Below are 27,148 nucleotides of genomic sequence, written 5' to 3'. Positions count from 1 at the left end.
ACCAAATACTAGTTCCACATTTTCCATTTATTATAAGTGAACTAATCTGCCAATGGAACAAGTATTTTGTCATCAATATTTAGAAATTATTGACTTAAAACAAGCTCCTGTATTTTGCTGAAAAGTTACTTGTAAGTTAGTTTTGTCTTACTTCAAGTCGACTAAGACATTTGCACTAGAAACTAAACTAAGGGAGGTAAGATTTGGTGTTTTTGCAGTGTTCTCAGGGAAACTCTAGCATGTTAACAAACTGTTCTGGCTCCAATATGGCAGCCCAGAGGGTCCTGCAGGGGACAGTGAGGGGAGCTGAAAAGCTCATTAGAGTCCCTACCTTCTGTCAAACCCTCAAACCTTTTGAACTGCTATAATCAAAAAGTACTACAACATTAAAATAGAGAACTGCTTCCAGTGTAAATAAATAAGCTGAACTTGCTGTTATTTAATTTCTTAAATTTATTTTTTACATTTTTTACTATAATTTCAGGTTTTGTCGCTATTGTTTATATGCTTACAAGATCTATTAGTCTGCTGTATGATCTGAAAATCTTGTTTCCTTTCTGTTTGATGGAAGATGCATGACAACATGCAACATAAAAAACAGACACCATTTAAATCAAGGCAGCAAAGTTTTTCCCTCTAAAAACATTCTTTGGACTATTTCAGACACAAACCCTTAATGCGTAGCTCTGCTGTGTGCATGCTTTGGACCAAAGGGTGAACAAAAACAAACAACTTAAATCAACTTCTTAGGCAGTTGCCCGACAACGCCAAAGCTTTGATAAATAAAGAAAAGCGCTGCTGCATCGAGGCGCTCAGGCTGTAGAATCAGACCTTGCTCATCTCTTGGCTCCTGCACAGCTGATGAAAAACACACCTTTCAGAGAGTAAATTATTTCTGCCAGCTGAAAAGCAAATTTCATTTTCTCCTGTCTCTCGACAACAAAGATGCTGAACCCATTACGGGCCAAGGCGCGTGCATCACACACATTAAATGAAGGGTCCTCTTGCAATTGAGCAAAAAAAAAAAAAAGCTATTTTCTCATTTAGCCAATAGATACTCCATTTAGTTGTGGCTCTCTGTGGATTACTGCTGCTGTAGAGTAGAGAGGATGATTCAAAGAGAAAGCGAACATAGAGCGCTGACCCTGTCTTGTTTTCCCTACACATTTCTGGTGCTCCAAAGGCTTCGGTATGAATATAGACGTGCTCTGCAAGTTGGATGAGAGAGGATGTGCAAGTTTCTAGTGCAAATATCTTAGTTTGCCAAACTAACTTACTTAAAGAGCTTAAAAAACACCAGGCTTGTTTTTTGCTATTAGTTCATGTTTTTGGTGTCTGGAAAACGAGTCGTTTCTAAAACCTCCTGAGTGAAACGTCACAAAATCAGCAGGCATTGCCCCTCACCTAGCAACCCCAGCAAAGCCCAGTCCGTTACCTAGCAACCAAGGCAGAGCTCCAGCATGTTTAGTCACACAGCAAAAACATAAAATTTTACCAAGTATTGTTGGCTTAGTTTCTACTGCAAATATCTTAGTGCTCTTGAAATAAGACAAAAATAACTTAAAGTAACTTTTCAGTAAGATATAGGAGCTTGTTTTATGTCAATTTCTTAATATTTATGAAAAATACTGGTTCCATTGGCAAATTATTTCACTTATAACATGTCTTGTTATAACAAGATATTTTTCTATTCTTATAAGTGAAATAATTTGCTAACAGAGCCAGTATTTTTTCATCAGTATTAAGAGATTATTGACTTAAAATAAGCTCCTATAACTTGCTTGTAAGTGAATTTTGTCTTATTTCAAGTGAACTAAGATATTTGAACTAAAACTACACTGTTAAAAAAACAAACTGTTTATTTATGGTAAATTAGTCTCTAATTTAAGCTGGTAAAATACAGGCAGAATTTTATCATATATAAAATGGTAAAATATTTTATATTTGGTAAAATAGTCTCTTTTGTATATTGTACAGAAGAGAATTTTACCAAATTTCTCAGAATTTTACCATTTTAATACGTTAAGATTTCATCAACCACAGCTGCCGGTATTTTACTATAAATTAGAGACTTTTTTCTTTATACTGTAGACCAAAAGCACTTGGTAAGATTTTGCCTTTTTGCAATGGAGTCGTAACAGAAGACAAAAAGAGATCCACCTCATCTGCAATCATGCCAGCTGAGATCAAGAAGGAAAAAAGTGGGAAAATGACAGAACGGAGAGACCAGTGGCTGATTAACGTCAGGCCTTTAATGCTGTGCCAGGTCAGGCGGTGTCACCTATTTTTCAGCGGATTCTGCCAGGCTAGCTCATAGATCTAGCAAAGACCTGGATGAAACGGCAGCTTTGAACTTATCACTCCGTCACATCCTGAGGCGTGTTTTTGCTTCATTGTAATGTAGACGGTAAATCAAAAGCAGCATATCAACAGGGATACTATTAACACCTTAGGTGTTGTGTGTGGGCGGGTGGAGAGAAAAAACCCACTGGAATCAACTGAAATGTTGAACCGTTTAATTTGTCGCATTTATAAATTTCACTACCAGTTCAGTAATGCAGCTGTTGATGTTTGTTGTGTAAAAACTATTTCTTTTTCCGTATATATTCTTTTAACAAACTGAGGAGTGAAAAGCTGCAGGCAAAGTCTAGTCATCTGTGTTGGCAGCTCCTCCAAACACATCAATTCAACTGTTTCTTTATCTTTTTCCGCCTTTTTTTTGACAAAGCAATTGTTCTCCAGCAACATGGTGAACAAACAGATCTCTGTTTTCTTTCTGTCTCCACCAACCTCTTTGTACTTGGTTAGGAATAATGATATTAGACTAAAGAATAGCAGAGAACAGAAGGAAGCAGAGCTCTTCTCTCAGTATAATGCAGCAGCGCTGACAGTTAGTCTGTCAGTGTGTCCAAACTGACTGGCTGTGATGTGATTTTCCTCTCCTCTGACATGCAAACGTCAGGGAGCTGCAGGGCCCCAACTCCAGGCACACTCACATGGACACCGCTGTGTGTTAATGAGTCCCTCGGAGACAATCTCCTGGGGCAAAATGTGATTAGATCCAGATTCCTAGCAGTTACTGTAACCAGAATAAATGCTTGAGTGGAATATAGAAATATCACTTTTTTTACCCTGACGAAAACAGGGAGAATTTAATCAATAAAATTGGAGTAATAGTTGGAATTGGACACATTTTGATCAGCATTTTGGTCATAAATTACATAAAATAAAACAGCTGATAGGTACTTGAATAAATTAAATTCAACCAATTTTGAACAAAACAGGTTAAATTGTAGGTAATTATCAAGATCATTACACTCAGCTTCACCTTAAAAAGAAACGTATATAAGAATTGGGCCATGATTATTTCATAAAATGCTGGTGAAAGTTTCTAAATTTGTCCTAAGATGGCATGTAAAGGTTCCTAGCAAATTTAACGTTAGCATTAGCATTGTCATTAACTGCAAGTTAAAGCTTAATACTAATACATTAAATCTATTTTAACAATATGGCATGAAGGCCTTTCAACTATCCTAACATAACAGCAGATTAGATTCTGTTCATTGGTAATAATTGCCTAAGGGTTGACAACCACAGCTGGCTAGATATTTTGCTTTAGTGTTAGCATTGTTGCTAACCCACTTCAAGCTGGATGCAAGTTTTTTAAATCAACTTTTACAAGTTATTAAACTTTTTCTATCCCCTGAAAACCAGATTTAAACTGTACTATTAGTGTTAGCATTGTTGTTAAACCTGTGGAAACCTGTGGTGAATGTGGACCAGTGGTGGTATAGTGGAAGGTTGTAAGTTTGATTCCAGCTTCCTCCCGTGACATGTTGACATTAAGGTACTAAACCCAAAATTAGCATATATTGACCTGTGTATCAAAGTGTGTTGGGATAGACATGCTTTGAGTGAGCTCGGTCCAAGTAACATGATACAAATTTAAATTCAAAAGCTTTCCGAATTAAATATAAACTCTGAATAAGTTGATATGATTCATACCACCCTTAATGTTCTCTGTTAGACACAGAATAGCTAATTGTTGACTAAACCATTACCTAGTGGATGCTAAAATACTGACATTATTTTCATACTTTTGTTTTGCAATGTATTCTGAATTTAAACTTTAGCCCTTTTCCTCACAATAAAGCAGCTTTCTGAGCCCGGACACTTGGATAAGTCACATGTCTGATGTATAAGAAGTGACTCTGTCCTTAAAAGTATTGACTTTCTCTCTCTTTTTCCTCACAGGACGCATTGCGCTCGCTTCAGCGGAGATCTGACAAGACAGAGGAGAAAAGGCTGCGGAGGTTTTTGGATGATGCATCTCTCTGATTAATGCAAACTGACAGTGAAGTTCTGCCCTGCAGCAAAGGTAGTGCCGTCAGAGACATCCATCTGGTGACCCCCCACGTCCCGGCAGACAGCCTCTTCGGGTTGGGGTTGATCCGCCGTGGGAAGGGTGCCAGCTTGGAGACGGACCGGACCGGACCGAGCGCCTCCTGCCCGGCTTCTCACCACGCAAAAACACCGAGTTTACGGGGAAATAGGAAAGACTCGCAATAAAAAATAGAAGAAATGCGATTTGAACTGAGTCTGCACGGACCCGAAACATGAATGTAGAGCTATTTTTTATTAACTATTAATTTCGTTACTTTTTTCAGCAAGTCATTAAAGGTGGGGGAAAGATGCAACTTGTTCCAACAAAGTATGAGAAAGAATCCCCTTTAAATTCCCACAAACATTAAACTTTAAACTCAGAAACAGGGAGCCGTTTCTTACCTCAAGGCGCAGCCGAACCTCAGTCTATCTGTGGCGACCCGCTTCTCCTCAGAAAACCTCAGTAAAGACGCGACGTGGTTCTGGATGCTCCTGTTCGCCAAACACAAAGCGCCGGTCAGAGTGGCTGTCCGCCGGAGAGAGTCATGCCCAGCAGCGCCCAGCTAAACCAAAATCCACCGCTCCACTCCTGCGAGCTGCGACTGGAGGAAGCAAACAGTTTGTTGGAGCCAGTGGAGGCTGAGCGGCTGATCCAGGAGCAGCCGGTCCGGATCCGGAGGGCGGAGACTCTGCGGCGGCGGACACGCCTTCAGCCGAACCGCACACTTTACGTTAGCAGAGCTGGGTAGGTGTAACTAGCAGTTACATGTACTTAGCTACTTTTACTTATGTAACTTTTTTTGAAGTACTTTTACTAGAGTACTTTTAATAAAAAGTATCTCTACTTTGACTAGATTCTATACCAACTGAATGAAAAGCAGACATGTTTTAACCAGAAAGCCAGAAAAAGCCTGCAGTTTCTGTTAAAGTTTCATACGTTTTTGTTTTATTGAAAGAAACTGATTTGGAATAATTACTTTTGCCTGATTTTGTTATTTTTATTAAGTTGATCAATTATTTCAAATTTCAACCTTAAAATACCAAAATATTTCACTTAATTTTATATTTTGGTACATCTAATTAGGTAATTTAGGTAATAATGTTTCAAAAGCAACTGCAACCAGGTGGGTTTTTTAGTGTAGATTTAAAAGTACTCAAGTGTCTCAGATGTTTTGCAGTTTTCTGGAAGTTTGTTCCAGATTTATTGTGCATAGAAGCTGAATCCTGCTTCTCCATGTTTGGTTCTGGGGATGCAGAGCAGAACCAGAACCAGAAGACCTGAGAGGACTGGAAGGTTGCTATGACAACAGCAGATTTTTAATGTATTGTGGTACTGAGTCGTTCTGTGATTTATAAACTAACAACAGAATTTTAAAGTCTATCTTCTGAGCTACAGGGATCCAGTGGAAGGACTTTAGGACTGGGTGATGTTCTCTATCTTCCTGGTTTTAGTCAGAACTCCAGCAGCAGCGTTCTGAATCTGATCGATTTTTTTTAGGCAGACCTGTGAAGACATTGTTGCAGTAATCAATGTGACTAAAGAGAAACCCATGAATGAGTTTCTCTAGATCTGGCTGGGACATAAGTCCTCTAATCCTGGAAATGTTCTTCAGGTGATAGAAGGCCGACTTTGTAACCGTCTTTATGTGGCTCTGAAGGTTCAGGTCAGAGTTCAGTCTGATCTCTAGTTTCCAGCTGTAATAACTGAAGCTGTGTGTTGACTCTAGAAAGCTCCTCCTTAGGTCCAAATATAATAACTTCAGTTTCGTTTGTGTTTAGCTGGAAAAAGTCTGTTCAGTGATTGGATGGATTCTGAATCACCTGGTGACATCATAATGTAGAGCTGACTATCACTACTAGACCAAAAATACTTGGTAATATTTTGTGTTTTTGCAGTGTGGAAGGACAACATATTATGTTTTACTCCCTTATACCAATAATGTAATGGACGGAGCGAAGCTCTTTCTGTATAAATCAGCTACTCATCGTCTGCAGAGGGCTGCAGCATCTGAACTCCAGAACCGACCCAAACGCAAAATGAAAAGTAAAACCGATAACACACATCATAATGTTCACAGGCAGCATTCATAGCCAAATGCAAAGATGGATACTTAGCATGTAGATATCGTTCATTTTTCCGTAAAAGTGACAAAAATAAGAAACAAATGAGTTCCCCTGTTGACGACCAGCCCCAACTTTTCTGATCTACCACCTGATAGCTGTTGTTTGTCCCTGTTAATTATTCATGCTGTGTGCCTGTCGCTCCAGCCAGAAAAACAGGAGAAGGGCTTTTGTTCCTCGTTTGGAGTGGGCTTGAAGTGTTTTCTCTCCCTCTGTGCTCCTCGTGTCACAGAATCTACTGCAGATGGAGAGCAAGATAAGCGCTCCAGAGGCTGATCTTTTTGCCTTCTCCTCCGAGGTCGTGACACTGACATTCTCCCTGGCAAACGTGATACTTTCAACCCCCCGTCTCCTCGTGTTTTCTTTTCATCTCGTCCTTATTGCCCCTTGGGAGCTCTGCGATTTAAAACGCATTCTGAAAGCAAAATGCGATGTCAAAACTGGACAAAGATTAGCTTGGAGAGTTTGAGAATGTTGTCAGGATTGAGAAGTGTGGCTGAGTAAAGTGAGGTATCACAGGAGTGAGTTGGCAGCAGAAGGAACAGCTGCGAGGTGTTTTCTTTTTGGCTCCTTGGGTATTTTCAGAGGACTTAGAGAGTAAAGAAAGGCTAAGAAAGGTGACTAAAAAAGCCCCTTCTGCCATCTGAGCGCTCGCATGGATCACTGGTTAGGGGAGGAGACCTCTCCAAGTCTCTTGTTAAGTAAAGAAACTGTTTGTTGTCTTTGGCTAATCAGTGATTGATCAACAAATGCAGCTTGTACCCACTGATAAATTAGCAAAATTCTTTAAGACTTAACAAATGCACATTAATTTCAAGGTAAGAATATAAAAAAAATCAGAATTAGTTTTCAATTTTAAATCCAGCATTTCACCGGCAAAAAATAAACTGCTGGTGCTAATAGCCAGAAATAAAAGATTGTCTCCAGTCGTGGTGGTTTTTACATAAATCGGGTTAAGATAAAATGCAGTTCAGTTTCACACAAAACTCATAAAACATAACCTATTAACAACCAGCAAAGAGCGATACTCTGCTCTGACTGCACACAGTGCAAAAACACGAAATCCTACCAAGTAATTTTGGTTTAGTTTCTAGTGAAAATGTCTTAGTTCACTTGAAATGAAACAAAACTAACTGACAAGTAACTTTTCAGCAAGAAATATGAAAATACAAGAAATAGGAGCTTGTTTTAAGTCAATATTTTTTTTTATGTTGATGAAAAAATACTATTTCCATTGGCAGATTATTTCACTTATGAGAAAAATGTCATAAGTGAATCTGCCAATGGGAATAGTATATTTTTAAATTAATATTAACTAATTATTGGCTTAAAACAAGCTAACAAATCTGCCAGTGGAACTATTACTTGGTTGCTAGGCGACGTCCCGGTCTTGGCTGGGGTTGCTAGATAACGACAAAGTGCCCATTCATAGTGACATAATCTGCGAGTAAATAATATTAAGGAATTGTAGCTCCTATTTCTGGATGAAAAGTTACTTATAAGTCAGTTTTGTCTTATTTCAAGTAAACTAAGATATTTGCACTAGAAACTAGACCAAAAGTACTTGGTAAGTTTTTGTGTTTTTGCAGTGCACCTGTAGAAACCTGGTCCCGTCAATAACTGGTAGATTATATTTTGGTGTTTCTGATGCTGCCTTTACAGACCATAGAAAACAAACAGTTTTTACTCACTCCTCTCACCAAGCAACACTGGTTGCACTTAAATTGGAGGGACACAAGATTCAGACGTTTGTCTGCTAAAATGCTGTCTCTCTTCTAGTCAGAACATCTGTTACCAAGTCATGCAACATATTTTTATTTCTCCTCTTAAGTTTAACGTGAACAGAAAAACATAAATGTCTTCATAAATGCATTTGCAAACTTTTTACTGTTTCATTTCACTGTTTGGTAACAGATTCATGCATTTTCTCAAGGTTTTTTGCTCTCGTTCTGGAGTCGATTTTTCCGACTCACCAAATCCAGTTGATCTCTGGGACACTGAACCCATCTCCTTCCTGATGCCACTTCTACTTGCAAATAATCATTTAAACAGATAAATGTGGCACTTCCCAGCATCTATAAAACACTTCTAGGGATCCAAAGTCTCTTCCTGATATTTGGTCTTAAAACAAACGTGCTTGAGATGTTGTCTTGAAACGGTTAGCGAATGTTTTCAAATGTCGCAATCTAACATATCAGAAACCCACATTCAATAAATGTACTAGTTTCTTTGTTCATAATTCTTCTTTAATTGAAAATAATCTAATTAGGTGGCAGGAAGTTTAGAGGAACTGCAGCTTCGCTAAATCGGATTCAGTGTGTCCTGTTTTCGGCTGCTGTGTGGTCGTCTTGTTTGTCCCCCATAAAGCAGCGGTCAGTATAATGTCCATTTTGTTCTTTGTCCGCGCTAACCACATGATGCACACAATCCCAGACGGCCCACGCTCTCTCGCAGAGTCTTCCTCAGACTCACATTCTTCTGGCACACTAACCTGCTTAATTTAATTTGCACTATGAGCGCTTTATTTTCACACACACAGTATTGGACCACATGCTGTCTCATTAAATAGGCCATGGTCATGCCTCACAAGTTTTCACACAGCGCTCCTTGTTGTTGTGCACACACACACGCACGCACACACACACACCAACAAAGAGAGAGAGAAATACACACAGAAACACAAATGAAGATTTCCCCTGGCAGGAGCAGCAGAATATTTTAATACAAAACGTTTCTGTGGAAAAGAGATGGTGATCTGCTTTATGTTTAAATGTTGTTTTTTTTTGTAAAAGCATGTTTTATCCTTGGTGATATAAGTTTAAACGATGGAAAGGTTAAAAAAAACCCACAAAAAGTGTCAATTTACTGAGATGCTTAGGATGTGAAAACAGAAAAAACAAGCCTGGAATTATTTAATTTGGAGTCTTTCTTGTTCTATGAATTATTAAATGTCTTTCATCTCTTTAATAACTCCATAGCTAATGTGACTTTGAAGACTACAGCAAAAATCATCTACAGTCTTCATTCAACTTGAACTTTTCCACATTTCGATAAAGTCCAATCACAACATTTAATGTATTTTATTCCGATTTTAGACGTGTGAAAAGGTGTTTCCTCATTTATTTATCTTTTTTTGGAAGGACAATTTTGTTTTCAAAGTCTTCATAATTCATTTTATTTGTTGTTTTGTTTATTTATTTTGGATATTTAGAATGTCTTACAGCTCCAGTGTTAAATGTTTGTTAGAATTTAAGGCTTATTGACCTGGGAATGTGTTCTTGCATTTTTATGCCATTATTACCGTTATATCACTGGAAAATAGTCTCAAAACAGCAATATTATCGTTTATCGCGGTAACTTCTGGGACAATCTATCATTCATCAAAATTTATTATCCTGATACACCTATATATATATCACATAAAATCCCAATTAAAGTCATTAAAGTTTCTGTTTGAAATTGGTAACACTTTATTTGACGGGTTGTGAATAAGACAGTCATGACACCGTCATAAACACGACATAACACCTGTCATGAACATGAGTAAGTCTTCATGAATATTTATGACTGTTGTCATAAAGTGTCATTCGTTAAATCATGACACTTTTAATACAAAGTTGACATTATTCAAATGTCTTCGTTATGACAACTTGACATTAACCAAGAAATCATGATCTGACATAAATTTGTTGTAAAAGTATTACTGATTAATACTTTTTATGACAACAGTCATAAATATTCTTGAAGACTTACTCATGTTCATGACAGGTGTTATGTCGTCTTTATGAGGGTGTCATGACTGTCTTATTCACAACCCGTCAAATAAAGTGTTGCCATGAAATTTAACAAATTGAGAAACCACTGCAAAAACAGTGAAGCCTTTTTGGTCTAGTTTCTGGTGCAAATATCTCAGTACACTTGAAATAAGACAAAACTAAACTTCAGCAAGATATTTCTTAACATTGATGAGAAGTACTAGTTCCAAAGGCAGATTATTTCAATTATAACATTTTGTTATAGATGACATAATCTGCCAATAGAACCAGTATTTTTCATCAATAATAAGAAGCTATTTACTTAAAACAATAATATCTTGCTGAAAGGTTAATTGTGAGTTAGTTTTGTCTCATTTCAAGTGTACTGAGATATTTGCAGCAGAAACTAAACCAAAAATACTCGGTCAGATTTTGTGGCTTTGCAGTAAAAATAAATAAAATCTCACAAAATGATGATTTGGTTTATGGAACTTGTTTTCTTGGCTTTATTTATTTATTTTTTTTGCTTGAACAAACAAATGAAGCTGAAGCGTGCGTCTCCAGAGCTCTGCACTTCGTTTCCCCATTATTTTGATTCTCATAAAATCCTCAAACATGAACCTACAGATAGGCGGTAAAGACGAGCTTGCAGCCTCAATCTGTCAGGGGACATCATCCGGCGCCCGGAGGAGACGCGCCGTGCACCCGGCCCCCTCTGTGACTCCACAACTGGAAGATCAATCCGTAAAAACGGGGTTGCATGTTGGCATTAGTTGTTCTCTAAATACCTTGTGGGGAGCCTGTAACACCCGTACAGAGACATTGCCTCTGAATAAGAGCTGCTGTTTGAATTTTCCACTGTAAAGCATGAGTCATAATCCCGTTTTCCAGACTTTGACGTCGCCAATGTCTTTGTCTTGAGGGGGAAACGTTTGTGTGATATTTTGGTGTTTTCATGTAGTTTCTGGTGAACCAACACCCCAAACCCCTCAAAGACTTTTGTTAAGACACTATTTAAAATCAGTGAGCTTTCACTGGAAATGATGTGTGAATTCATGCAGCTCCATCTGGCTTACAGAGCCTGTCTGCATCTGTCATTTTAACCGAGAGGAGAGTCAGGCAGCGGTGACACTACAGCGTGATATTTTCACTCTTCAGCCAGCAGCTAACAAGTCATCTTTACTCGGAAACACCTCGACTTAAACAGATTTGCAGCAGCGCTACCTGTCTGTAACCTAGCAATGAGCCTCAAGCACTTTTTAGAGGAATAATCAGGCAAATCTGCAGGAAAATAAAAACATAGATTTAAAATGGAATTAGAAAGCTGCAATAAGGCAGCTTGTTTTCTCTCTGTTTTCGTGTGCATTCCTAGGCATTAAAAACAAAACACCTGTAGGCAATCCAGGGCGATCTTTTCCTCCACCTTAATAATTACAGATGTCTACCTGCTGCAGCTCAGTGACAGCAGCCTGGGGATACGGGTACGAGTGAGGGAGAGGCAGCAGGAGGGGGTGAACTGAGTGTCAATCTTTCCAGATATATTATACACCGCCTCTGTCAGGAATCCACACAGCAGAAACATCTGCAAGGTCTAATCTTAACCAAGCGCAAACACACACATGCACCGAGTCACACACAATGCACCGGGCGAGCAAGAGGAGAGGAAATAGAGTGCGAAGATGGAAACGAGGAATGACTGGACCTGGACCAATCGTCATGTGCTGATTCTCCACCAACCCCCCAACCCACAGAGGGTGCAGCCATTTCAGGGTTTTGTCTTATGGTGGCTGGCCAAGCGTGGCTGAACTCTCTCTGCATACTGTACATCCCAGAGTTCCCAGGAGGAAGAAACTCGCTGATGAATGGAGGAAAGTAGGCCAGGAAATTCACCACTGCGTCCCCTCCTCCTCCTCCTCCTCCTCCTCCTCCTCCTCCTCCTCCTCCTCCTCCTCCTCCTCCTCCTCCTCCTCCTCCTCCTCCTCCTCCTCCTCCCTCTCCTTCTCCTTCATAACTAGAAATTTGGTTCACTGGGAGCCAACAATCTATTTGCATGTCCAGCCAAATATTCCAGTTTCATTGTTTTCCTAAAGTGATTTTGTTTATCTTGGAACTGACTCAGAACAAACTCTCCTCCTCATATCCTGTGTTTTTGACAGATGCTACTAAAACAAGTGTAAAAAAAAAGCTTCATTCATTGGAGTTGCACACTTAAAGATTTTAGAAAAAAATCCAGCCATTAATTTGAGGATATTTGCTTAAAATTGTTTTCATTTAAAAATAACTGTAATTTTACTATGCAAAATTCACATTTTGGATGTTTTTGTACTTCCATTTGCTCAAAACAAACATCTTGGCGATTTTGGCTCTAAGTTTAAGTTTTTAGGTGTCTGGAAAATGAGTCAGAAAAAAGCAGGAACTGCCCGTTACCTGGCAACCCCAGGGAGGCCAAGTCCGTTACCTAGCAACCCAAACAGAGTTCCAGCACATTTGGCCAGCTGGTTTTATGCTGCGTTTACACCAAACGCGTTTCAAAAGCACACTCTGAAGTCAGAAGCTTGACATGCGTCAGATGCGTCAAAATCGCTCTACGCGAGCGTCGGGATGAGCCATTGTTTTCCGTTGCCTGTCTCTTTGTACTGTGGCGGATGAAATTGAGAAAGTGACATTAAAATATTATGTGGTGAAAGCTTCTGCAATCATAATGGAGGCTCAGATGTCTTAGCTGAATATTTTGTGTTCAGTTTCTATTGAACATTCAACGCCGACAGCTGGTAACGGCCCGACATGCTTCGGAGCTTCTTGCCTTCTTTTCCTCTCCCAGTTACTTTGAACAACGCCAGATGAAATACTGAGTGTCTTGGTTTTGTTTACTGAAATCAACAGAATGTTGCCGTCGGACGTGTGTTTGAATTCACCAGATAATTCAGAGATGTTGTGAGTTTCACAAAGTAGCTGGGCGCTAACAAGGGTCGCCATCAGCGCTGCTTTCATCTCAACCCAGCCCAGTTTGACGATCTGCTAACCCAATATGTCATGTAGCAAAGTCCCTCTGATTGGTTGACACTCCACATCTAGTGGTTCAGATTTTCCAACTCCAGCGCTGGACACGCTTCAAACGCTCAAGACTGCACGGCGACACACCCTGGACGTGCGTCCACGTAGGCTTTGAATTTAAACCAGGCGCTCTTGATGCTCAAATCACGTTCAGTGTGAACATTACCGCTATATGTGCTGTACAATGGCTGCTGGAAAAACCACTTGCTCACTATCTGAAAGGAGCTCAAAATAGGCAGAAGTGACCAGACTGAAATCTCATTATCTGACAAAGAATTTGTGCAAAAAGAAAATGTAATGGACATGTTTTTGTATAACCAATAGAGTTATCCTAACCTGTCCAAGATTTACAAAAAACAAAAAAACATTAACTTATTGCCAAATTTGGGTGTTTTTATTTTATTTTTTAGAAGCAGCTGAGACCCAAATGGAAACACAAAAATGTGCCGAATGTGAATTTTCCATCATATGTTCCCTTTAAATCATTTATGAATAAAAGCCAGAGACCATAACTCTTTTCTGCTGTCCTCCGGGTCTTTCCTCATGTCCTGTGAACCATAAATGACATTCTCAGACTCCACTTTGGATCTGCAACTTTCAACCCTGCAACATTTTGACAGACATCAAGCCAATTTTTCATCTCCACTCAGAAAACTATTACGGATAAATGAACTATAGATGTAGCCTGAAATCAACTCCAGCGGCATCCGATCCATTGAATCAACTTTAGCAGTGTTTTCCTGCCAACTTCTGCTTGGATACCATAATTTCCGTAGCAACTGCCATGCCAGCAGCTATACGTGTGCATTAAATGCTGACGGGAACAGCAGGGCTCAGCTGTTGATGGAACACAGTTATCCTTTTTCTCATTACTGCCTGCTCTATGTGAGATTTACCAGGACACGGGGCAGCCATCAGAGAATTACGCATGTGTTTGCACAGCATGGCCAAGAAGGAGAACAGGCGTGCAGCTCGGAGACACCTGTCGGGTCCTCTGAGCAGAAATTTGAGCTGACACACAGAGCTTTTTTTCCTCAGTTAACACTCCAGATGTCATCAGATACGTCTGTAAACACGCCTCCCAGCGGGAAACCGCTTAGACATGTTCAAAGCGCCAGAACTTGCATGCATAATTTTATTTGAGATCATAAAACACAAATTAGGACCCCCATCTTATGATGGCTGTGTTTGCTGCGATGTTTCTACATGCTGAGAAACTTCAGGCACAAATACCTATTATACCTGATGTATGCCGCAGCTCAGCCACTCCGTGTTGGTTTTGTTTCTGTATGCATAAATAAAATCTCTGAAATGGAAAAAAATAAAATCCTGCTAAATGATACGTCTCAACATGAGATGTTTGGTTTTGTTTTTTTTGGATGTCTCTCCTTTCCAGAAAAGACAATCAAGTCAAAGCTACTAGATAGAAATAAATTTATGAGACTGTAAGAAAAACAAAACCTCCCAGATTAACTCCAGTTGGTGTCATGCATTAAATTGCATCAACATGAATTGATAATCAGGAGCGTAATCAGTTTAACAATATATCTGAAGGATGAATTCATTACCTATCCCACTGAACAGCTGCATCACATATTTAAAGACGCAATCACACTCTTAATATGTTTCCAATTAGGATTTACTTAACAGCAATCAAAGTAATTACCTGTAACTATTAGTTACGTTAATTATTAATCACACTAAGGTGTAATGATTGAAGCAGGCACAAATTCAGAAACAATAAAAATTAAAAGAAAAGCAAGTTTTTTGTCTTCATTACAAAATGGACGACTTATTTGTTATAGAGGACGGACGCAGCAGACTTTTGTCTCTTGGGAATTATGACCAATTTAAGAGTAATGTAAGCTGAATGAATAGTTGGTTTTGAAAGTTGCTGGGGGGCGCCATTGAGCTATTTCTACTGCAACTTTGGCAAAATCCTTAAAATAAGTAATTTCCCATCTGATTGACACGTGTGGAAAGATTGGTGAGCTTTTGTGTAGTTTAGACCTCAAAAAGCCAATTTATTTGATGGAATAATAATAGTAAAAAGCACAGATACAATTATTATATCGTGGTTACCTAATTGTAACATCGTATCAGCTGATATTAGTCATTTCTTAACACATCGGTATCAGTAATAAAACTGGGTCGATATTAAGACCTGATATTTATTTCCATCTTAATGCCGACTGTTCCTGGTAATCTTCCCCCCCGAAGGTGACAAAATAGTACAGAAATGTAATATCTGTAAATATTGGAGGTTGGACATCATAGCAATATTAATATCGGATATCAAAATTTTCCTAGAGGTGCGTCCCTAGATATAAAACATGGTTATTTGAGGGTGAACACACTTATGTAGGAAGTTTATTGCAACTTTTTTTATTATTATTATTTTCTCCCCTTACAGATTTGTTTTTCAGAAAAACCATAAAAGTGTCGCTGCAACATATATCTGCCTCATTATTCAAAAATTGTACTTGCTTTAGAAGTTCTGATATAAAGGCTGACATGATGGTGACTTTGTAAAATGAGAATTATTTTTGAGATTTAGAGTAACAGAAAATTCAGTCGATATCACAGTTTGGTTTAACTGTGAAGTCAAACAACTGACAGTCATGATAAGGGAAATGAAAAGTTAATGACGGTGAGTTATTTGTGCAGCAGCGTAAAAGGCGAGAGATTTTCTGATGCTGCAGGGATAATCTCTGTTATCAGGAGGAACTGTCACCCTGAAATTCAAACAATTACAGACAAAGGAGAATTCAGGAGGAAGACTGAAAACCTGAAAGTTTGACCTTGAAATGTCCTTCATGGTTGTGACTCATCTGATGGGAAATGGTTTTATATCGAAGGTTTGCCTCATAACCCAACAAGACTGAATGACAAACACACCACAGACAGTGGATGAGAGACGAGGTTTTACGGAAAATAAAAAGGAGAGCAGCGAGGGAATAAAAAAAGGAAAAAGTCGTTCAATTTCCCGTTCTTGTCAGAAGTTAGCAGGTGGTTTCAGGGGAAACATGCGACTGCCGACTTTCACAATTTTTAAAATTACAAATCCATGAACCAGAGCGCATCAGGGGAAGGCTGAGGCTTTCTTCAGTTGGCAGGGTAAATATCTGTCATGAATAGGATCCATTTCTTTGAAGTGATATTCAAACTCCCTTTAGGATGAGCGCTCAGCTCGCTTTGACAGAAACATGAAACTTTGACGCGAGACGTGGTTTTAGGGAACACTTTTCAGATACTAAAAAAATAATAATAACACGAGCCAACTCCGTTAGATTCCCCCGCTTGAGATTTACAATTAGACTTATTAAAGTCCACCTGCTGCCTTGAAAAAGCAATTTAATTTAACAAGAAAACTGTTTTGGTTTTAACTCAGAAATGAAAGTTTATGAAGTTGATTTAACAAGAGACAAATTGTCTAAACATTGTTTTTTAACTTCATTAATCTTGAATTGTGAGTTTTAACTTAATGCTGCAATTTAAACCAAATAATTATTTCACAATATGCAATAAAAAAAAAATCTGCCCTCACCGAGTTAAAGAGCCACATTACTCTATTATTTTACTCACAATACCAAGTTAAACTAAATTCTTATTTTACTTTGTAATAATGTAAATTCTTGTTTCAAACTGCAGGAACAAAATTTCTGATCTGATAATGAATTTTATTAAACATCCCAATGAATTCAGCTCAGAAACATTTAGTGTGAACAGGACATTATCCTCAAGCTTTGCTAACTGAGAATTGCATTAAAATGAACATTTGCCTTAATTAATAACAATTTATTTGACTTAAAGAGTAGAAGACAGTAGACACAACTAAATGTGGCTCTAATGTTTTACAGTGTGGAGACTTTGTTCCAGCCTCACCTTGGATCAGGAGTTTTCTGCTTTCTATCCGTTTACTCATCGTGAAGGAAAACGCCTCGTTAAGTTCTGCTAACAGTACAGACTCCTGGCGCTGCTGGGCCTTGTTTAATAATAAAACTGTTTTCCTGTCTCACCAAGGTGATGTGACGAAGTGCAACACCACTGATAAACTGAGAAATTACTGTACGTTTTCGTTTAACAGCGTCGCCTCAACATGCCTTTAGGTCAAACCGAGAATAGTGGCTGATTTGGTTTTTTTGCTTTATATTGTGAAACAATTAGTGAAGTCAGCAGCAGGTAGCGATTACGCCTGACAGGAGTTAATTTATGTTTTTCTAACCTCAAAAATTAGTCTGCAGGGTAAAATGTGAGTCAAATGAGGAAACATGCAAAAGGGTAAAGTTTGAACTCCTTTCTTCTCCGCTCAATTCACAGGTTTTTATGTCAAGAAAAAAGGTTGAAGTTTGCATCTGGTGAACCAGAACTGTGTTAATACAGTGGAGGTAATATTAGAAAAAGCAGGAGAAAGTTGTCCAGATGAGTGATAAGGCTCAGACTTTACTCCATCAATAAAGCTTCAGAAGTTTTGTTTTTACAAACATTTTCCTCTAATATGTTAGAGGAACATTTCTGTGTGACATTAAATTCACCCCAGCACTGAAAAGGAAATGTATGTCCTTCAACTTACCCACAAAATTTGGGGTAGTGTATTTTCCTCTTTATTTTAAATTTTGACTTCCTTCACAAATCTACCACATTCAGCAAAATAGCTGCAGAGCATCATGGGACAGAGATTAATCACCACTGTGGCTAACAATGAGCACGGCGCTCCGGGGGTTAAATTCATTCAGCGAACGCCTCCCAGCAAACATTTGCTCACCTTGGCCAAATAACTCAAGCACTGCAAAAACACAAAATCTTACCAAATACATTTTTTCTAGTTTCTATCTCATATACCCTAGTACATTTGAAATAAGACAATACTAACTTAAAAGGAACTTTTCAGCAAGGTAGTTTTAAGTCAATAATTCCTTAACATTCAGGGAAAAAATATTAGTTCCATTGGCAGATTATTTAACTTATATCATGGGGAAAATGTCTTGTTATAAGTGAAATAATCTGCCAATGGAACTAGAACTTTTTTTTTTATCAATGTTAATGAATTATTGATTTAAAACAAGCTCCTATATCTTCCTGAAAAGTTACTTGTCATTTAGTTTTGTCTTATTTCAAGTGAACTAAAATATTTGCGATAGAAACTAGACCAAAAACACTTGGTAAGACCTAGTGTTTTTGCAGTGTACTGACTCCAGCAGCTGGTTTGGTTGCAGGGTTGCTCCTAAACTAATAGAGCCTGAAGCTAAAAGTTTCGATCCTCAATTAGATTTCGGACGTTCTTAAATCTGATAATAAACTGTACATGCTTAAATAGACAAACTTTAGTTTTAAACTAAAAGTTTTATAATTGGGAACATACAAACCCATTATTTTTCAAATACTCAACTTTGGGACCAAGTAAAATTTTAAACTGTACATTTCATGTTTAAAGTAAAAAACTGTCAACTTCCAATACATATATACAAAAATGTTTTGTGACAGAGACGGGGGTTACAAGGAAACTTTAAAAAAACAACCACAAAGAGTTTTTGTATATCAGTGATGAGCTTAAATAAAGTACAAATATAAACCAACCTGTTTCAAAATTAGCTTATTGTGAAACATGTTGTATAGGATGTGTGTTTCAAAGGCCTAAAATGCTGATTTTAAAAATGAATGTATAATTGTACATTGAAGGATGAGAACATGAGGTGCAAGTTTCATTCAATTTGGGAATAATTTAAGAGTTTATCTGGTGTGGGGAGATTTAAATGTTTGTAGGTTATGAGTATGAGGGTCAGAAAATCATACACTGCAAAAACACAAAATCTTACCAAGTATTTTTGGTCTAGTTTTGTGCTAGGCTTTATATGTGTTATTAGTTTGAAATAAATTAATCATTCATTCAAACAGCAAAGTGGTGCACCAACTCTTCACTTACTTGTTGCAATTATCACTAAATATTCATTTTTTGTGCCGCCCTCTGACAGAGTAGTGCCCTGGGTGGTGGGCCATATCCTCCTTTTCAAAAATCACCTCTGCGCCTTTTAGATGAAGCTCTGTTCTGTCTTTAGTTTCTGTGAGGTCTCCTGTAGATTTGTAATAACAGTGCTAAAGGATTAGCCAAACCGTTTATATAGACAAGGTAGATTGTGAGACGGCAAAGAGCGATTGGTTTTACTTTAAACAAAAAGCTCTGGGAAGAAAATTGAAGGGGATGGGTTTTCTTCCTGTCCCTGCAGATTCAATGGGCTCAGCTCATAATTTAATCTGCTGAAAATCTACAATCGCTGTGCAAGTCTTTGTGCTGCAGTTTCACCAGAAAGTGGTTCAGATTTGAAAGAACCTCAGGAGAAAGAGAGTAGATAAAAGAGGATGTGTGTTAGAGAAACGAGGTGACTTGGCTAAAAGATGGAAGAGCCAATAAAAAATTTATTTGAGATGACAAGGTGACCTTACAGCCTAAAAAAAGCATATTTTAAAAAGCTTCAAGTAAAATGTAACATAAGTAAAGTAAATATTACTAAATGTTGGAATGAAATTACACTTCTTGAAGAAAACAAGCCAGAAGTTAACAAGAAAATGATCATAAAGACAACAGAGACGTGATACAAATGTATTAATGTTAAAATCAAGCAGAAAGATCTGAGCTTTTACATGCTGACACAAATGATCACTAAAGGACTGTTGTTGCATTTTAGGAAATAAAATAGTTATTTTCTCATCTAGAAATTTTATTTATTTGCATCTTTTAATGTGCAAAATGGTTAATAAAAAATCTGTAGAATGTGCTTTTTTTTGTATCTGATTAATAAACTACTAAAAGTAGCTTCAGTCCTCACTTTAGCTCTCCCAGCAGGCTAAAATATGTCTCTTATTATTCTGCTGTCTAGAAAATATAAATAATTTCATTTATTTAATGTCAGACAGTGAGGAAAAATGGTTCATGCATGTAAATATCTGATGAACAGGACAATGAAAGGTCAAAAAAGCTCATTGTGTTCTGAAACACAGAACAGAAAGAAGAAAATAAAGGATTTTTCTGGTTGAATTGAGATTTCACTTTGACTAAATGGATAAATCTGGATGGTTGCTGAAATGGACAGGAGACAATCCAAAATTCAAAGTCTGATTTATGTAACAGCAAAGCTAAGTGGGTGTTTTCACCTGTTTGATTTGAATACAAACAAAAAAAAAAGGTTAAAAATCTGAAAATAAAAATATGGTAGACTAGGAAAAAAACTTTCAGGACTCAAATTGTATTTAAATGCACAATCTGCATCAAGCGTTAAACCCAGCATCGTTATTCTCACGCTGCCTGGTGCCTGTGCATCCTTAACGGAGCACATGAACACAAATGTCTGACAAAGACCACTTCATCAGCTCATGTCTCCGCTCGCCACAGGCCCCTGGCTCTCCTGCACTGCGAAAATATCTTCCAAACCGCATAAATATTTATGTCCATTAATAGTAAAGGGGCAGCACGAGTGGATGCATAATGCTCCGCGCTGGTCCTTATTTTCGGCGGGGAGATGCACTCCAACTGCCACGACGTCTCTGTCGCCATGACAACGGAGTCAGCTCTCCATCGGAGCAGGACTCGGTTGTCCCCGCCGAAACCAGCAGCATGGGTTGTTATGTGGAAGAAGCGCTGCGGCGACATGAATATTAATGCTGATTTGCAGCAACTTCAGCGTCTGAAGGACATGTGTTCTCAGATGTAACACACTCTGCAGCGCGTCTGAACAGGCTGATGTCAAAAAAGTGGAAGAGAACATGATGGGATAACCTCTGACCTTCTTGGAGAGGTTGTTACCAAGCACAGAACCCTTTGAAAATATTGACCCTTTGCAACTACGTCACTTAATCATTCGAGGCGCCATGATGGAGGTTGCTAGTGAGGGACAGGAGTCTTGAACAGAGCGACTTAAATTGTTTTCCAAAGTTGTTTTTGCCAGTTTGTTAATGGTTTCAACTTCTTCCAGTCAAGCTAATTTGTCTGCGAACGTAACACACCTGGTTGGGGCTCATAGACGGCGGTATTTACAAGAGTTGGAAACCGCTAGCTTAGAAACCGACCCTTACCTCCTCCCTCCTGACGTGTTGATCTAATTACCACTTTGCCTGAATTCAAACCACATGATTTAAATCGCTATGTCATAAACAGTGTTTCCCCTTAAACCGGAGCAGTCTTAAAACTTACAAAAGACGAAATGCTAACCAGTTTTTTCCCGTACATGCTAGGCTACGTATCGTTCCTCATTAAAAGTCATAAAATAAAAGTTTGGTTTATATCCTTCTCTGTTTCTAAAGCCGTCCGCACTGCACCAAATGACCATTTTTAAAGTGAAATCAACTAAATAAAGGCGATATATTAGGTTACAGATATCTGTTTTTAAGACTAGAATTAAAGGAGCGCATTGGTTGTTTTGACATCCGTCATGGCGGAGTGGGCGGAGTTCTGGGGAGCGTGACGTCACGCGCATGAGCAGGTGTGCTTTGTGAGGCATTTCCATTCCCCATGCCAGTGTTGTCTAACTCCAAAATAGTCTTAAGGCAGGGATGTCCATTCGTGGTCCCTTAGTCCGTAATTCAAGAAAGGAGGTAATTTGCAATTAATTTTAGATTTTTACAGACAAATAACATCTTCTTAAATACTTATTTATTCAGATACAAGACAGAGTGTTTAACTGTATAAGCAATGTTTTCATAGATTACATTTTTTTAAACCAGCATACGCTGCACAATTACATTTTTTATTTATAAAATTTTTCTTTGTGATTAATAAAGTATTTTTGAATTTGAATTGAACAACCTTTGTTGCAAAAATGTAAATAAAACAAAATTTAACCCTTTCATGCATAGTGGTCACTACAGTGGACAGCTATCTAAAAGCCATTTTCTTGTGCTTCCTGTGGATTTTTATGTTATAAATGCACACAGACCACTGAAGTGGACACTAATGCATCATAAAATATACCATCAACTACTGGCCATCAGCTGCAAATGCAAGAAATTATTTTTGTTAAATACAATATGGCCGACAGACAAAAAAGCATGAGAACCGACCCGGTCCCTCCTTCTACTGTAGACGACTCTTGCAAGTAAAAAAAATATTGTGACATCAGATAACCCCTAAGGAACAATACTACTGATGTATTTTTCAAATAACAACTTTGTATTTGGACAAAATTACAATTGATCACATAAAAATAAAAAATAAAAAAGAAATTATTTTTACAAAAAAAAATTCCCACCTTTTTTATGCCTTAAGAAAAGAATTTTAAAAAATGGAAAAAAAATTCTGACACAAAGGATCATAATTCATGCATCAGAGGGCTAAAAAGAAAAAAAATAAGACAATAAAACCCCCAGACCTCCAAAAAGCTTTGAAAAATATTTACATGTCATTTAATACTGAAATTGTGCAAGAGACAACAAATGTCTTAAGAAACTCACCTTTAATAAAAACAAAATGTTCTCAACTTGACAATTTTCACCCCCATGGTAAATAGTCTGTACACCACTGTCTTAAGGAGTTTTATTGTTCTGGAGCTCTCAGACGGGAGAATTTTAAAATAAATACTTGGGACTGAACAGACGGAACATAAACAAACAAATAATTGCAGCTTTACTTCACTGCCGTCCGTACAAACACGCTGCTGCTGCTCTGGGCTTTATTCTGTCAAAGCATTGAAGTTTTCCGTCTGCGGACATGATGTCTGCTTGCTTTGACATCTCCTCTGGGAGATCCAGCCGTTCTGCTATATAAAAGATGGATGGAGTACAAAGGTATGTTTCAGCTGGAGATGGAGGATGATACACAAACAAAAGACAGGAAAACACCAATAAATGAGGTGTGCCTCAGAAAACAGAAACGCAATGTTAGCTTCGTGAGAGATTAGCGGGCCACCCAGCAGGAGAGATTTCCTCCAGCTTACTGACTGACTGCTTTCAAGGTAACACGACTTTCTTCCAGCCTCCTTCGGGTTCCTGCTGCAAGAATAACAATAACAATAACAACAATCACCGTATGACCAAAACATATAATATCTAGCAGAGTCTATTTCAAACCAAAACATGAAGGAAAACTGATCAAAATCTCTTTGAAACATGTGTCAAACTCAAGGCTTGTGGGCCAAATCCGGCTCGCCGTAGCTTTTTATGTGGACCTCTAGATTCTAGACTAAACGTTAAGTGAGCTTATTATGTTTTCAATCAAATCAATATAGTTTTTAATCTGTTTACTGCCAAATTATATAAATCAGTCCCTCAAGTTTCTTGAGAATTATTGTGGAAATTCATGCAAAATCAACAAATCCCTACACTGTTTTGCGCCAGTACATAATTGAGTTTATAGCAGATTTTTCTCAAAAATTGTCAAAAACATTCTTACTTGTACTAAACAGCTGCCTCAGCCTTAATTGATGTCGGACTAAAGTCCATGATTTATACAGCAAGAAATAAGTTGCATTTACGGTCATAAATAAGTGCAAATATTTCCAAATTAATACCACAAACCCTTTTTGTGTTTTTATTGCAAAAAATCACAAAAAGAATCACAAAATCCTGGAGGGACTGAGAATATGTTCAACAATATTATTTAACTTTAGGATTTCATAGATATTTCAACAGTTTGGTGAACAGGTTTTATCATTATGCATAACCGGCCCTTTAAGAGCATTCATGATCTTGATTCGGCCCAAAACAAAAATGAGTTTGACACCCTGATATAGAAAGTGAGGATGTGTCTGCATTTTATGTTTTAAACATTTACTGTAAATGCTGAAAAAAGCATGAAAAGTTATGTGAATTATTGAACGGTTAGTTGTATAACAGCTGTTGATTCACATATGTACTGCAGTTGCAGAAGAAGAGACATCCCCATATCATGATACCTGAGCCACCGTGTGTCACTGTGAGCTGCATGGTTTGGGGATCATCTGACAAACAGTTTATACCCAAAAGGAAAGAAAATAGCTTTCAAAAATCCAGAAAATTTAGTTCCAGACATCTATAGTGGACATCATAAAGTGTCTTCTTTAGCAAATTAAAACCAGTTCAGTATATGTCTTTTATTTAACCAGGTAAAACCCCAGTGAGATCCAGATCTCATTTAATCTGCAACACACAACAACCTGGTTACACTGGTTCCCTGGAGTCACACACCCTTCAACTGCCAATACTTTGAATATAAATTTGTAATTGATCATTTTCAGGATAATAACTCTAGAGCAAGCAGACCTGATGCAGAAAGATGCTGCTTCATAAATTAAAGAAAAAAAAAACTCCCAAAACTGAATCCAATCCAAAAACATAAAGTCAAAAACCTGATGACAAATTCGAAAAGTAGTGACAAATTTCATCACTATATGCATAAATGAGTAAAAACAGAACGAACCAGAAGAGAACAAGTAGTGAGAAAAAGCTGATCAGTGGAACAAAACAAAGGTGAGGTACTAATTAACAGAGCGGGAGACGCTGAATGAGAAACCGTAGAGTGGATTCAGAGGGAATATAATGGAATATATGGCAGAATAGAAACTACAGAACAATCAAAACGGACCGCAGCTCAACATGAGGTCAGATAAAATGTCACCAAGACGGGATTCTAATGCAAAAAACAACCAAAAATCAACCTGTAACCAGGAGCAACTGGACAGGAAACAGTATGGAGGATGTCCTGGGGTTGTGAGCAAAGAGTCTCAGGAGACAAACTTGTTGACATGGAAACAGTCACCTGGTGGTGCAGGTCCTCCGTCTCGCCTCATTGGACTTAGCAGATTGAAAAGCAACATGGCTTTATTTACTTACATGGATAATTACACACAGACTAACGTTTTTAAACCTTTATTTTTGTTAGTGTGGGTGATTTTATGCTTACATGTAATAAAACCAGAGTCGGGTAGTAACTATAGTTACATTTACTCTAGTAAACTTTTGGAAAAAATCTACTTTGAGGAGGAGACCTTTTCACTTTTACTTTAGTAATTTTATTATGAAGCACCTCTAATCTTGAGTAACTTTGCTGAATGGAGAATAAACATGTTTTAACCAAAAATTCACCAGATTATAGCACACGCCTGCAGTTTGTGTTAGTTTCATAAGTTTTATATTGAAGAAATTATATGGAAAAACGTTCCTTTTGCAATTTTGTAATTATTTTATATGAATTATTTAAATTTTGATCTTTAAATACCAACATTTCTACATAACCTAAACTGTCAGATTAAGTTTTAAATATTAAATGATTGACAATTTGATCAGTTACTGTGTATTTGAGTGACTGCTTTACCGAATACGTTTTGGGCCGTAGCTGTCGGTTACTGGTTGCTATGGTAACCATCAACCGACAAGAGCAGCGTAACTGTAGCCGAACTTAATATACCGATAAATGTCAGGAAAAATAGCTTCACTCAACAAAGATAAATTCAAAGAATAAATAAACACATTTTGACAAACTTCACATCTAAAATATTGTTAAAATAAAACCCAGTTGCATATAGAATAGAGGAGTTTTATATTTTTAACAGGATTTTTAAAATAAATTCTATTTTAGGTTCTATATATTTAACTTACTGCAGTCCACCTGTATAGTCGCTTTAAGATTCTAGCATTGTCTGGTTACAGATTGATGTTTCATGTTCAGAGTAACATCTTCAAGCGAGTCTCCCACCCTAACGTGTGATTTTTAGTTCTGGAGACTGTGCGTGATGACAGAGGGTCTCATCTGAGCCCGAGGACAGTGAGACAGCAAAATCCAGGACAGCAACACCCAGAAATACACAAACACACATGTCACTCATTGTAATACAGGTCATCAATTTGGCCTGACCTAGAAATGCTGTCTGCACGAAGGCTGCTCGACAAGCTGAAACAGACTGACAGGCTCAAAACACTCCAAATCCCCCCGTTCCCTGCTCTGCTCCCCCTTTAAAAGCCTGGATTAACTCAAAAACAAGTAAAAAAAATACATGTAGAGAGAAATTCACAGTATTTCTGAAGGTACGTTTTTTATGCTAAAACAAAACGCAGAACAGATACGGGTGGAGTGCCGTAGCTGATCCAAATTGAAGCTGCTGAGTGTGAGGTTGTCAGCAAAAGAAATAATTAGCTCCAGCATGTCTGCGACTTTTTCTCTGTGACTCTGTATGAACCGCACAACACAGCCAAAAGAAATCTGGCAAACCATGGAAACAACATCTACCAGCAGAGAGATATGGATACGCTCCCTCTCTTCTGCCTGTGTTTGTCTTTCCTCCTTCTGGACGGACTGTCAGAGTCTTAGGGGCGATCTCAAGATGCTGAGGCAGAGGAACAAGAGGCGGCGGATGCTGAGGCAGAAGGACGTTTTGAAGGTGAAGAGGATGAAACGTCCCACTGTAGTAAGTCTGTTCATAGTTTGCAGACAAGGACGTGGCACGGGCATTCGCCTAGTTTGCCTGTTTTGGATATTTTGGGTCATGTCAAGATCATATGTGACATGACCCAAAAGGGCCAGTTGTGCCAGAATGTATTGATAAAACACATTAGTAAAACTGTTAAAATATTAATAAATCATTGTTGAAAAGTACTTAAAATGAAATGATATTGACCATTTATTCACAGTAATCAGTTCCTCCAGAATTTTAACAATTGTTTTTGTAAATTTTTTTTGCAATCAAAATCACAGATTTTAAAATATTTTCAAGAATCTCTTAAATATGTACTTATATAAGACAATAATCTGGACTTTTTGTTGCCATATCAATCAACGGGGGGGGGGGTCACACTCTTAAGCCTCCCTGGCAAGGTCTATTCAGGGGTCCTGGAGAGGAGGGTCCATCGGATAGTCGAACGTCGGATCCAGGAAG

General features: G+C 38.0%; 1 protein-coding gene across 1 annotated transcript in view; it reads right to left on the bottom strand.

The window, feature by feature from the left end:
• tspan18b (tetraspanin 18b) overlaps positions 1 to 5,059 on the bottom strand; it is a 63,525-nt gene extending 58,466 nt beyond the window's left edge. The window contains exon 1 of the mRNA XM_028043512.1: positions 4,786 to 5,059. The gene's annotated coding sequence lies outside the window, so the exon portion shown is untranslated. The remainder of the gene's footprint in view (positions 1 to 4,785) is intronic.
• Positions 5,060 to 27,148: the final 22,089 nt, after the last annotated feature.

This window comes from Xiphophorus couchianus, chromosome 2 (assembly GCF_001444195.1).
Source record: "Xiphophorus couchianus chromosome 2, X_couchianus-1.0, whole genome shotgun sequence".
Taxonomy (NCBI): Eukaryota; Metazoa; Chordata; class Actinopteri; order Cyprinodontiformes; family Poeciliidae; genus Xiphophorus; species Xiphophorus couchianus.
The sequence above is the reverse complement of the archived record's forward strand: the minus strand, read 5'-3'. Positions and strand labels throughout refer to the sequence as shown.